The sequence below is a fragment of the Lissotriton helveticus genome, chromosome 4_1, assembly GCF_964261635.1.
Source record: "Lissotriton helveticus chromosome 4_1, aLisHel1.1, whole genome shotgun sequence".
NCBI classification, from domain to species: Eukaryota; Metazoa; Chordata; class Amphibia; order Caudata; family Salamandridae; genus Lissotriton; species Lissotriton helveticus.
The window spans coordinates 1,234,416,106-1,234,429,738 of record NC_136063.1 but is presented as its reverse complement, the minus strand read 5'-3'; positions in this window follow the sequence as shown (position 1 = coordinate 1,234,429,738).

The window sequence follows — 13,633 nt, the reverse complement described above, 5'->3', positions numbered from 1 at the left end:
GGCCTGTGTTCAAGAGTGTAGTGGGAGAGAGGCCTGACCAGGGGTGCAAAGGAGGTGAGGCCTGTGTCTAAGAGTGCAGTGGGGGAGAGGCTTCATGAAGTCCATTCCAATGCCCTCTTAGACACAGGCCTCAACACCTCTGCTCCCCAGGACAGGCCTGACCTCATCTGTACTCCTGGTCAGGTCTCACCTCATCTGCATCCTGTTACTATCTATTTTACCCAATAGATTGAGGCCTGTCCAGGGGGCACGGAGGAGGTGAGGCTTGTATAGGGGTCAGAGGAGGTGAGTCCTGTCCACAGCACTTTTGGACTCAGGACTTACCTCCTCTGCACCCCTGGACAGGCCTCACCTCATCTGCACAATCTGCTTACTAATCTGAGGAAACACAGGTGACATGATTGTGAAATGTACTAATATATTTTTTTAATCATGCAGATACTATCTAATCCTTGTCAATAATGTAAAACCAATTCATGTGCCCGAAATCTTTTTTTAAATAACATTTACAAAACAGAGCACAGGTCATATGTATAAGCATTTCATTACACTACTGAAACCTCATTCATTTAGAAAATACAATTCCTTTATGCACCAACATTTCTTTACCAAGCATTATCAACAATGTATTAGTCTCTATTATATTCTCTTACTGACTTACTCTATTTTTCCACCTGTCCCCTTCTAACACCCTCTCTCTGACTTATTCCTTTTTACATCCTGACTCTGTGTTACACTCTCTTACACTCTGTCTTTGACTTACTTTCTCTTACACCCTGTCTCTAATTTATTCCCTCTCTCTCTTTTTTACAGCAATTTGTAAGTCATACTTTCTCTTACATCCTCTTCCTGATTTACTCCGTCTTACAACCTTTCTCTTTGTAACATTCTCTCCCAGACTTACTCCCTATTACACCTTTGTCTGTTTTACATCCTCTCTCCCTCTTTCTGACTTTTATATTCTCTTCCTCTCTTCCCGTTACACCCTCTGTCTGACTAACTCCTTGTTACATCCTCTCTCTGATTTACTTCCTCTTACACCCTCTCTCAAACTTACTCTCTCTCTCTCCCTTTTAAAGCCTCTCTCTGTTTTAGTTTCTTTTACATCCTCTCCCCTTCTAACACCCTCTTTCTGTCTTGCATCCTCTTACACCCTTTCGCTGTACTCCACCCTGTTACACCCTTTTTATGACTTACTCCCTTTCTCCCTTTCTTTGACTTACTCCCTCTCCCTATTACATCCTTTCTGACTTTTTTATTCTCTTCCTCTCTTCGTGTTACACCCTCTGTCTGACTTACTCCTTGTTACATCCTCTCTCTGATTTACGTCTTCTTACACCCTCTCTCAGAGGAGGTGAGTCCTGTCCACAGCACTTTTGGACACAGGACTTACCTCCTCTGCACCCCTGGACAGGCCTCACCTCATCTGCACAATCTGCTTACTAATCTGAGGAAACACAGGTGACATGATTGTGAAATGTACTAATATATGTTTTTTAATCATGCAGATACTATCTAATCCTTGTCAATAATGTAAAACCAATTCATGTGCCCGAAATCTTTTTTTAAATAACATTTACAAAACAGAGCACAGGTCATATGTATAAGCATTTCATTACACTACTGAAACCCTACTCATTTAGAAAATACAATTCCTTTATGCACCAACATTTCTTTACCAAGCATTATCAACAATGTATTAGTCTCTATTATATTCTCTTACTGACTTACTCTATTTTTCCACCTGTCCCCTTTTAACACCCTCTCTCTGACTTATTCCTTTTTACATCCTGACTCTGTGTTACACTCTCTTACACTCTCTCTTTGACTTACTTTCTCTTACACCCTGTCTCTAATTTATTCCCTCTCTCTCTTTTTTACAGCAATTTGTAAGTCATACTTTCTCTTACATCCTCTTCCTGATTTACTCCGTCTTACAACCTTTCTCTTTGTAACATTCTCTCCCAGACTTACTTCCTATTACACCTTTGTCTGTTTTACATCCTCTCTCCCTCTTTCTGACTTTTATATTCTCTTCCTCTCTTCGTGTTACACCCTCTGTCTGACTTACTCCTTGTTACATCCTCTCTCTGATTTACTTCTTCTTACACCCTCTCTCAAACTTACTCTCTCTCTCTCCCTTTTACAGCCTCTCTCTGTTTTAGTCTCTTTTACATCCTCTCCCCTTCTAACACCCTCTGTCTGTCTTACATCCTCTTACACCCTTTCCCTGTCTTCCACCCTGTTACACCCTTTTTCTGACTTACTCCCTTTCTACCTTTCATTGACTTACTCCCTCTCCCTATTACATCCTTTCTCTGTCTTACAACATATTATACACTCTCTCTGTCTTACTCCTCTATGTTTTACTCCCTCTATCTGTTTCTTTGTCTGACTATCTCCCTTTCTACCTTTCATTGACTTACTCCCTCTCCCTATTACATCCTTTCTCTGTCTTACAACATATTATACACTCTCTCTGTCTTACTCCTTCTCTATGTTTTACTCCCTCTATCTGTTTCTTTGTCTGACTATCTCTGTCTCTTTGTGTTACTTCCTCTAGCTCTTTTTCTCTGTCGTACTCCTAGTTACATTCTTGCTGTGGTATAAACTTAGATATGTTGTAAACTAGTGTTTATATAATTTGCTTATTGTCATTGCTTTGTTGTTTGGTAATAGTGGTCTATAATGTGTTATTTTTTTTTGTTTACCACAGATTCAAATCAAGATTTCAATAGTAAGGAAATATGCCCTCAAGGCAGAGGAGAAGGAAAGATGCCAAGCGGAAAAAATCAAAAACAGCAACGGAATTAAAGCACTCCCCTATAACAAATACTTCAAAAAACACCAAAAAAGCTCCTGGTAAGACAACTAAGTCTTTTTTTCGGAACATATGTAGATAAAAAAAAATGTTAATGTGAATATACAGAAGGAGAGAGCAAATTTGAAAAAGAAGGAGAGGCCCCCCAAAAATGTTAATACTGGAGCAGGAGAGAACAGTATGTATAGGAATAGAAGGCAAAACCAATTTAGGGACATTCGTAGACGAATGTTTCGCAATAGGGTAGTTTTAAATTTGTTAAAAAATATTAAGAAAGGTAAACAGAGAGCTGCTTTTTACAAGAAAAAGAAAAGTGTAGAGAAGATTGTTGATCAGGCTTTTGAAGTTAAGAAAAAATTATTTATTTTAGTAATCAATCGAATTAGGATACTTAACAAGGCAATTGATGTTTTCAAATCAAACAGTAGATGCAAAAGAATAATTAATCGGACTAATTTTTGTAAAGTTTGTTCTGGAGAATGGATGCATAGTTCAAGTTGTGAGCCATTTTTTAATGAGGAGAGTTACTTCCAGGAGAATGTTTTGGTGCATGCAGTTGACACCAGTGGTCGAGCATATGAGGTGAAAGACGGTTGTCCGATTGAAAAAGAGAAACTTGTGTCTAGATGTCAAAAGCGTACCTGAATTCCTTTGAATCCGTGGAAGCAGACGGCTAGAAGGTTCCCTCTAGATGAGAATTTCCCAACTCCCCCACACCCCTGGACCCAGAGAGCTCTAAGGCCAGGAATGAAAGGGAAAGGGGAAGTGGATAACAAAGAGAGACTGCCACACAGGTTTTCTTCTACTACTCTTCTTTCAGGGAGATCATCTCCTGTAAAAGTAAGCAAAACATTACTACAGTTCCCACTCTACTCTGGCTCTACTCTCCCAACTCTCTAGTCAATTATTATAAATTATGTACCTGAATGTGTGTGGACTATTGCCCCTCTCTGTAATTTGATTATTGATTGAGTTCCAAGAAATGAATAAACTGTATCTAGAAAAGCAGTTGAATATACACAGACAGCTGAAGAAATAAAGGTGGTATAATATTGTATAACTAATATGCATATCAAATAATACACTACGATACTTGACGTCTTCCAGGCTCTGGGAGGGTGTAAACGATACTGCTTGACCTGAGACTGAATATGAGTCTCTTGCTCAGGAATGTCGATATGTCAAAATGCAGTCTATACTCTGCCACTGAATTTCACTGGTACTGATAACTGAAGCAAAACGGAATGTCTCTGGAGTCACAACTGACTGAATTGTCTCTTGAGAAATATACAACAGGATACAGGTCCAGGCACAAAGTGAACTGAATTCTTACCGCCCTCTAGTAGACAAACGCCTCAGAATGAAAGTTCGTCCTACCAGGTACTTGAGAAGGAGGGAAGGTAAACTGCGAAGGAACTCAGGACTGACTTCGGGGCAGAGGCGCACAATGACGATAAACTAAACGTCAATAGCGCTGGAGGAAATGAGAAGAAACTCTTCCTCTGAACTACAATAGGAAGGACCGAAGCTGCTCCGAAAAGACGCACTCAGAACGAAGTGTCCATCCATCAGGAAAAAGACCGTTGAAGTGCGCCGTGAGAAAGGCACGAGCGCACGAAATGGCCGCCAGCCCAAAAAGACTAGAACGTCCAAGCAAATAAACAGTGGCACAATCAGGAAGGGTTTACTTGCGTCTGAATTGAGCTACTCTCTGCCTCCAATTACATGCAGAAAGTGAATGAGCGAAACCAGCATTGAACTTATAATTAAGTCTTGGGACTGAGCTTTCAAAAATCAGCTGGGACCTGACACTAGAGATGCAGAGGAGGTGTTAGCTGATGAAGTTTTAGGGAGACGTACTAAGGGTCCTGTGTACACTTGGAAGTGTAGTAGTATTTGTAGTGTGTGACAGGATTCAATCGATTTGCTTCGTAATTTCTTACGGACATATAGTATGAAAAGTCTAAAACAGAAAATGAAGATGTTGCAAGACTTAGATCCTTGCAGAGTGAGAGAAAACACAGGTTTGCATGGGCATTCACTGGCTTGTCTTTCTAGAAAAGCATGTCAGAGTGTTTTTCATCATTTTAGGATGTTAGCAGTGCATCATACTAAAATGAGGAAATTAGTGAGAATGTTGTATTATGCAAAAAGTCCAGCACTTAAGCTTAAACAGTTAAACAGTGCTCTTTTGCATGGAACTGAATTAGATGTGAAGAACATTTGTGAAGAAATTGAGTTAAGTTACTTTGGTGAAAAAGAGGACAGTGTAGAAATTGACACAGTAATAGAAGGTAATGTGGAAGACAATGTACAGATTTCAAATACAGAAAACTTTCACCAGGAAATTTCCAAGTTTAAGGTGAAATCAAGTGCAAGGCCAAATTTTTTATAACCATCAGACTAGATTAGTTGATTTATATGTAAAAAGCGAAAAGGTAAATAATAATGAGTGGAAGGATTTTGCAACTTATTTGTTGTTAGAAAATTGTTTTAATTTGGGTTCCGATCACCGTATTTGTAAATATTGTTATAGTAAATTAAATGAAAACAGAATGCCTGCTAGAGTTGTTCATAATAATCTGGAGTTGGTAGACATTCCTTCTGAATTGATGGATTTAAATACCTATGAGTCTATTCTGATTCAATGTGTGCATCCTTTTCAGGCTATTGTTCGCATGGAGCCTAAGATAGGAAAATTGCCTCCTTCAGATTTACAGAGAGGATTAAAGGGAAGAGTTGTTTATTTGCCTCTAGAAGGGAAGAGTTGTTTATTTGCCTCTAGATTTCAAGAAAAATATTGATACAATTGGTGTAGAAAAAGTGGAAGAGGAACCTCTGGTTATTCTAGTTAATGGGGTTCCGACAAAGAGTAAGAAAATCTGGCAAGATTTAGTGGATGTTAGGAAATTCAAAAAGGCAACGTTGTATTTGGTCAAAAACAATGAGTACTACAAACATGTATGTGTTGGTGCAGAGGAAACAGTTGCAGAAGAAGACAGTGATTGTTCAGCCGGCCAAATTGAAAAAGTTGATGTGTCTAGAAGTGAAGAAATAATTTAAGATTATATGCTGAAGATCCAAGGTTTTGTCAATGCATTCCGTATTTGTTTCATCTACTGTATAAAAGTGACTTGTCTGGGCTTTCTTATGCAGTGAACCATATACTGAAAAGTGGGCCACATCTGCAAAATGTTTCGGCGAGGGACTTTATGGAGAAAATCAATCTGCAAGACAGTATTTTGGAATCTCAGCTAATCAATCTCATGGCATGTCAACGTGGTACAAACGAGTATTGGTTCCGTCGTCATGGGGAATTGAAATGTATGCTAAGAAACTTAGGAACTCCTACATGGTTCCTCACTCTTAGCTGTGCTGAGTATGCATGGGACGACTTACTTCAATTTCTACAAGAGGCAAACGCAAACATACAAAATATAGAATTCAAAACACCTGGAGAACTGTGTTCTTTGGATCCAGTGAATGTATGCAGATATTTCAATCATAGATTTGAAGCTATGATGTCTTTTATTACCAACAAAAAAAATCCTCCCCATGGAGAGGTTTTGGATTTCTTTTGGAGAAAGGAGTATCAAGCGAGAGGTGCTCCTCACATACATATGTTGTTATGGATTAAAGATGCACCCAAATTTGGAACAGATTCGGATGACACAGTGATGAGCTTCATTGAAAAGTATTCAACATGTGCCGTTCCAAAAACTACCGAAGAAAACAGTTTAAGGCAACAAGTTTTACGCTTTCAATCCCATCGTTGTGGAAAGTACTGTAGTCGAAAATTCAGAAACAAGGATAAGTTCTACACAAAATGTCGTTTCGGGTTTCCACGACCAGTGATTTCTAAAGGAAGAGTAAATAATTTGATGTCTTCTCTGCGACATACTGTGACGAGGAAATCACCAAAATATACATACAATTTAAAAAGAAACGAAGAGTCCAAGTACATCAACGACTACAACCCAGTGATTTTATCCATGTGGAATCCTAACATGGATATTCAGTTCGTTGCTGACAACTCTATTGCTGTGGCTCGATATGTGACGTCTTACATCACAAAAAAAAAAGACAGAACTGAAGGAAATGTGGGAGGACATTTCACATGAAAAGAGTATAAGTAAAAAATTATACAGTTTCAGTCTGAAGATGTTGTCGCATCGAGACATTGGAGCATATGAATGTTCTGATCGGTTATTATCAGCAAGTCTCTATGCCAAATCTTGAACAATCATTTGGGCGAGTCTAGTTCTTGCTGCAACACGAAACCGAATTTTGAAATCTGTACAAGAAATTGAGTATTTGGCGGAGAAAGAACCAGACAGTACAGATATTTTGAAGACAAACATGTTGGATACATACTATCCAAATAGAAGTAGTCATCTTGAGAACAGTTGTTTGTATAAAGTTCTGCAAAACTATAGTTATAAGAGGAACATCACAGAAGATATCAATAATGGAATATATGCTGTCATTGGGTGTGAAGGATGTCTAGTGAAGCAGAGAAAAGGCCATTTGATTAATCATCGGAAATTGAGTTGCGAATCTCCAGTCAAAAGGGAATTTTACTATTTAGCTCTTTTGCAACTCTTTAAGCCATGGCGTACAGAAGAGGAACTACTTGGAGATTTTCTCTGTTAAGAAGATTCTTTTAATGCAACCAAGGATACCATAGAATGTCCTGTTTTTCCAAATTATCTGCAAATGTTGAACGAAGAAATAGAGCAAGAAGCCACAATTGCTGTAGAGATTGCTAGAGGCAGTTCTCAAGACAGTCAGAGTTCTACTTCATTGAGTCAGGATCCACTAGGAGGACCAATTATCCAAAATGAAGCTGCCACTGCCATGGATGAGGTGGAAAGAGCTATGGAACAAGCTCAAGAGGATGTAGCTAACTTAGAAGATTTGGTGAAACAACTAAACGTTGAGCAGAAACAGATATATGACGAAGTCACAGAACAGGTTGAACATGGATTCAGTCATGAGAAAAAAGAGTGCTCATGTACATCATTTAAGCCTGTCCAACTGTACATGAGTGGAGAAGCGGGAACTGGAAAAAGTTTTCTGATTAAAGCAATTGCAACTTATCTGCAGAAAAGGACTGAATCACCGCTGTCTTGTGTTGTTACCGCTCCAACTGGGCTGGCAGCACATAACATTAAAGGGATTACTTTACATCGTTTACTGATGCTACCAGTTAAGCATGATAATAAATTGCAATACCACAAGCTATCTGGAGATGCGTGTTCTGAAGTTTCCAGAGTCCTGAACAAAATGAAACTTCTTATCATTGATGAAGTAAGCATGGTCTCAAATCTAATGCTTGCTTTTGTGCATTTGAGAATGCAAGAAATCCTTAGAACAGAGTATGATGTGTTATTTGGAGGGAAACACATTATTGTTTTTGGAGATCTACTGCAGTTGACTCCACTGAAAGGACAACTAGTGTTTAAAATGCTCACGCATGAAGATACCAGGAAGTGCCTAGGAAGCATTGGAAACGTTAATATATGGTTACATTTCAAATATGCAGAACTACTTCAAAATATGCGACAGGCAAAGGATGAAGATTATAAAAATATTCTACAAGATGTAAGAAACGGAAAAGTAAGTGAGCATGGGAAAGAAGCATTACATGCACGATTAAGTTCAAATTTGTATCCAAATGAAAACATTCTTCCAGAGAATATTTTTAAGAAAATTACTGAGAACAAATCTGGGATATGTTTGATTCCAACTCTTAAAGAATGTTCCATCTTCAACAACAAAATGTTAAAGTTAGAAAATGAAGAGATTGTGAAACTGGAAGCTATAGATAAAATAGAGCATATGGGAGCAACAATTATTTTGTCAGAAAATTTGAAATCAAAATTGGATTCATTAGAGAAGAGTATATCTAAAACTGCTGGTTTTGAAAAGACTCTGAATGTGTGTTCAAATTGTCGTATCATTTTGAGAAGGAATTTAAATTTGATGGCATTGAGAAAGTAAAACAAATCAGTCGTTGTTCTGCTATATTGTTTCTTGTAAAAGACTTATATGTTCGCCGAAAACAGTTTCCTGTTTGTTTGGCATATGCGGTCACAATTCATAAATCTCAAGGTTTAAGTGTAGATAGTGCTTTGGGGAACATTGGAAGTACTGTGTTTAAAGAGGGTATGGCATATCTGCCATTATCACGAGTCAGAACTTTATCAGGATTGTACTTGATTGAGTGTGATGAGACAAAGATTTGTGCAGATCTAGATTGTGTTAAATAATACAATAGGTTAAGAAGAGAGTATGCTCCACATTTGCCTCAATATCCTCTGTTTGAAAAACGTGTGGTAGGCCGAAAAAGAAGAAATGAGAATAATTGCAGTGAGGTAGTAGCAAAAAGACAAAAAGTAGATGAAACTGTAATTGTAAGCAGAAAGAAAAAGGATTCTGTTGAAGATGTTGTTGGATTTCAGTTTGAAAACAGTTCTGGTGTCAACTGCTATGCTAATGTAGTGGTTAATGTTGTTTTTTTTCTCCAAAATTTACAAGAACAGATTGTTGAAAATCGGGATCAAACATTCTGCTGTTTATTGAATTCTGTGTTTGAGAAATGTAGCAGTGATAGAGCAAAAATAGAAAGTGTTTCAGAAATTCGAAATCTTTTAGACATATGTTCTGGTCAAAATCAATTTTCACAGAATATTCAGCAGGATTGTCAGGAATTTTTAATGTATATGTTTGGTGTATTGGAAGATGAAGGTGTAGATGTAGAAAATCTTTTTGGCCTTTCTTATCAATGGCAGCATGACTGTGACAATTGTAGTTTATCAAGTAGTACTAGAATAGACACTGAAAGATTTATATATTTGACTTTACCAGACTGCAAATCAGTGTCTTTTAATAATCTAGTTAAAGCAGCTGATCACAATATGGTGTGTACCCAATGTAAGTGTGCAATGCTGTCCACATTATTTATACAAACTTATGGTCAGTATGTCATTTTAATGTTCCAACGATGTAGACCTGATGGAACTAAATTGACAACTTCTATTAAAAATTTCGTGGCTTCTCAGTTATCAATTTCAGGAAGAACTTTTGCAACTGTAGCTATTATTTATCATGACGGTCCTTCAACAACATCAGGGCATTATACAAATTTTATAAAATGTCGAAAAGGTTGGACTTACTGTAATGATACTCATTTGACTTTCAAACATCGTTTGCCTTTTGACTTAAAAAATTCTTACCTAGTGTTTTTACAACCAAAATTTAAGTAAAGGTAATTGGTCTATGAAGACGGGAGCAGTTAATAAAAGTTAGTCTGCTGTTTAAAATTATATTGTGAGTAAAAGTGTTCAAGATAATATAAAAATTCTAGTTGTCATATAGGTACTGTAAGTAGATCTCATAGTAAGTGATATCAGTATTATAGGAAATGTTGAATATCAGTGAGCCAGAGATGGAAATATGAATATTTAAACATTGTGAAAATGTTGTATGAGCTTTTCTTTCAGAACGTTGGGAAAACGGTAATTTCAGGGTTTGTTTTGAGTAATTTGAAAACATACTAATACATCTGACACTATTTGGCCTTATGGAAAAGTGAAGGAATAAGCAAAGAGTCATGACTGAACACAAGAAGGAAATGAAAACATTGAAAAATATTTCACATGTTCTTGGAGCTTTTCTTATAGAAAGTTGATGAAATGGAAGTTTTAGAGAACAGCAAAGTATTTTCCAACGAAAAGGACCTTCATGATGTACTATTTGGCTTAAAAGAAAAGTAAGTGAATCAAAGATTAGTGTACATATCTGATTTGTAAGTTTATATGTTTTTTTTTAAACAATTGTGTTTTTTTTCCCGCTGTCATATGATGAGTAGTTTGAACTCACTATTTTTAGTGAAATTCAAAATATTCTGACAACAGCAAAAATAAACTATCTAACATGTTGTACAAGTTATTCTATAGTTTGTATTGTGTAATTTAAATTGTATTCCCATTGTCTCACACTCACTTTCCTTGTTCCACCCTCTTTCAGCTCTCTTTACTCACTCACACTGTCTTTCTCTCACTCTGTTTCACCCCCGTTCCTTTACTCCACTTCTTTCACAACCCCTCATTCCCATTTCAACTGTCTGCATCCCCTCTCTCCCTTGCACCACTTTTCATCTTTCAGTGTCTCTGCTTTACTTCCCTTTTCTGTCTTTTCCTCCTTTGCTCTTTTAGTAATTCCTCTTTACTCACTCGCCTCTTTTATCGCACTCTGTCACTATAATTCACCCACTCTCCCTCACTTATCTTTCTTTGCTCCTTTCTTTTGACCTCTTCTCTCTATTTTCCGTTCACTACCTCTATGTCCTCAGTCCCTCACTCTCCTTGTGTTATGCTCACTTGTGTTTATCTACCTTCTATTATTTCTCTTAGAACAACTTCACTGCTCCTCTCTCATCGTTCTTCACCCCATTTCTTTTAGTCCGGTTCCATTACTACCCCTCATTTCCTATCTTTCAGTGTCCTTCTCTTTACTTTCATGACTGAATCACATTCTCTCAGTACCACTGCTTTAGTCCTCTTCCCCTATCTTTCCTTCTTTTGCTCCCTTAGTCATTTCCCTTTCCTCACTCATTGTACTCCACTTCACTCAGTCCTTCCCTTAGTCCCTCTGTCTACTAACTTCCTCACTCCTTTTCCCTCAATCCTTCTATATTATCCTCTCTCCCTTCATCCCTTCACTCTGTGACTCCCCTTCACTCACTCTCAGTCATCTTCCATTCCTCATTCTTGTAAATGCATCCTCAATCAGACTCCTTTCACTCTGTCATTCCCTTTTTACTTACTCCTCTTTCCTGATTTAGTTTTGCTAACTCACATTCTTTTAGTATCTTTCTTACCTTCAGTTCAGTTCAGTTCATTTCTCTCTTCTTCTCTTCCTCTCTGTCACTGAATGGATCTGCCTTACTCTTAGTAATTTGCTCTCCTTCTATTTCTTTTTCCCTCTTTTTGTCGTTCTACATTATTTTATTTCCCTTTCTGTGTTGTTCACTCTTACTTTATTTCTTAGTACACTTTTATGATTTTTAACCTCTTGACCTGTCTCTTCTATTTTAAAATATATATTTTACTAATCATAACTTATTTTTACTTCTCTCTTTCACAGATACAAAGTGTAGTAAAAACATGTCATTAAATTTACATTAATTATATGGTAAGTGTGACTAAAAAAATGTAGTTTGTCATCACCCTTTGCTTTAACCTCACTACTTTTCTCTCACCCTACCTCACTCCTGTTTCCTTACTCTGCTTCCCTCACTTATTCTTATCCTCCATGTTTACTTCTCTTTTGTCATGCTAACTCTCTAAAACTCACCCACACTCCCTCACTTACCTTTCTTTGCTGCTTCACTCAGTCCTTTTCAGTCACTCCTTCCTTTACTCTCTCTGTCCTTTCTCTCTGTCACTCCCCATGTCTTACCCTTATTCACTTTTATCCACCCTCTTTCACCCCTCTTTACTTACACTCACTGCTCTTGTCTCACCCTCCCTCACCGCTGTTCCTTTACTCCGGTTCCGTCACTACCCCTCATTCCCCATCCTTCACTGTCCTTCCCTTTGCTTTCAACACCCACTAACATTCTCACAGTACCTCTGCTTTAGTCTTCTTCCTCTCTCTTCCCTTCTTTCGCTCCCTTATTCATTTTCCTTTTCTCACTTACACCGTATTACACCTTCTGTCTGTCTTACTATCTAATACACAGTCCCTCTGTGTTGCTCCCTCTAGCTCTCTTTCTCTTAACATCACTCTCTCTGTGTCCTTCCCTCATGCTAACTCCTTTATTTATTTATATTTTTTTGAGGCGGTACCTGGGAGAAAAAAGAATGACAGAGTTTTTAAAAAATGTAGCATTTTTTTATAAATTGGAGGTAGTTCTAAAAAGAACTGTTTTTTTATTCTTTTTGTTGTTTTATATTTTTTTATTGTTTTTTTGAACATTTTTTACTTTTTTTGGCTTTTATGAACAATTTTATATTTTTTTTGTAATTTTTATGGGGACAAACAAAAAACAGGGAATTGTAAACCGCTCAACTGGAGCAAAAAAAAACAGGAAAAGATTAAGGTTTCTTTGGGCACTTGTGGTTATCACCAGCATGGTTGATGAGTGTAATACTTTGCTCACCATAAGTAATTGTTTTTCCACAAAATATACAAACGATTTTGTATCCACCAAACTTGGTTTGGATGTTTGGGACCATCTCCCTTGTCTCTGGACCCGATGGAGTGGGTTGTTTACTTTGGGAGGTGCTGGGTGAAGATTGGGGAAGGTTTCTGGACAGTTCTCTCACCTCGGCTGCAGAATAGTTGTTGGGATGCCTGCGTTGCATGTGGCGAATCATGGTGTAATTACCAAAAGAATACTTTTTTGTAGGGTTCCCCCTAGAAAGTTCAGTGCCTCAGATCAGACAAGTCACTTTTGCCGCATTGACTTTCTTTTGGCCTCTTGGGAATTTAAAAAACTCTCACACAATGTGCTCTCTTGGTTTATAAGGGGGATTGTCTTCAGGTAGGAAGTGCCTTCTCTCCTCCTCCTCTTCCTCCTCCTCCTCTTCTTCTTCACCACCAATGTGGTGTTGTGGTGGTCCTTGTGGTGGTGGTGGTGGTGGTGCAGATGCTCCAGCTGCTGCTGCTACTGTAGCCATTTTTCAATGAATGGAAACAGGTCTTCCTCACTCAAAGAACAATGTGAGAATAAAGAAAAAAGGTGGGGGCTTTCATCATTTGGAAAACAAAACTGTTCTGAACCAATGAAAAGTGTTATTTTCA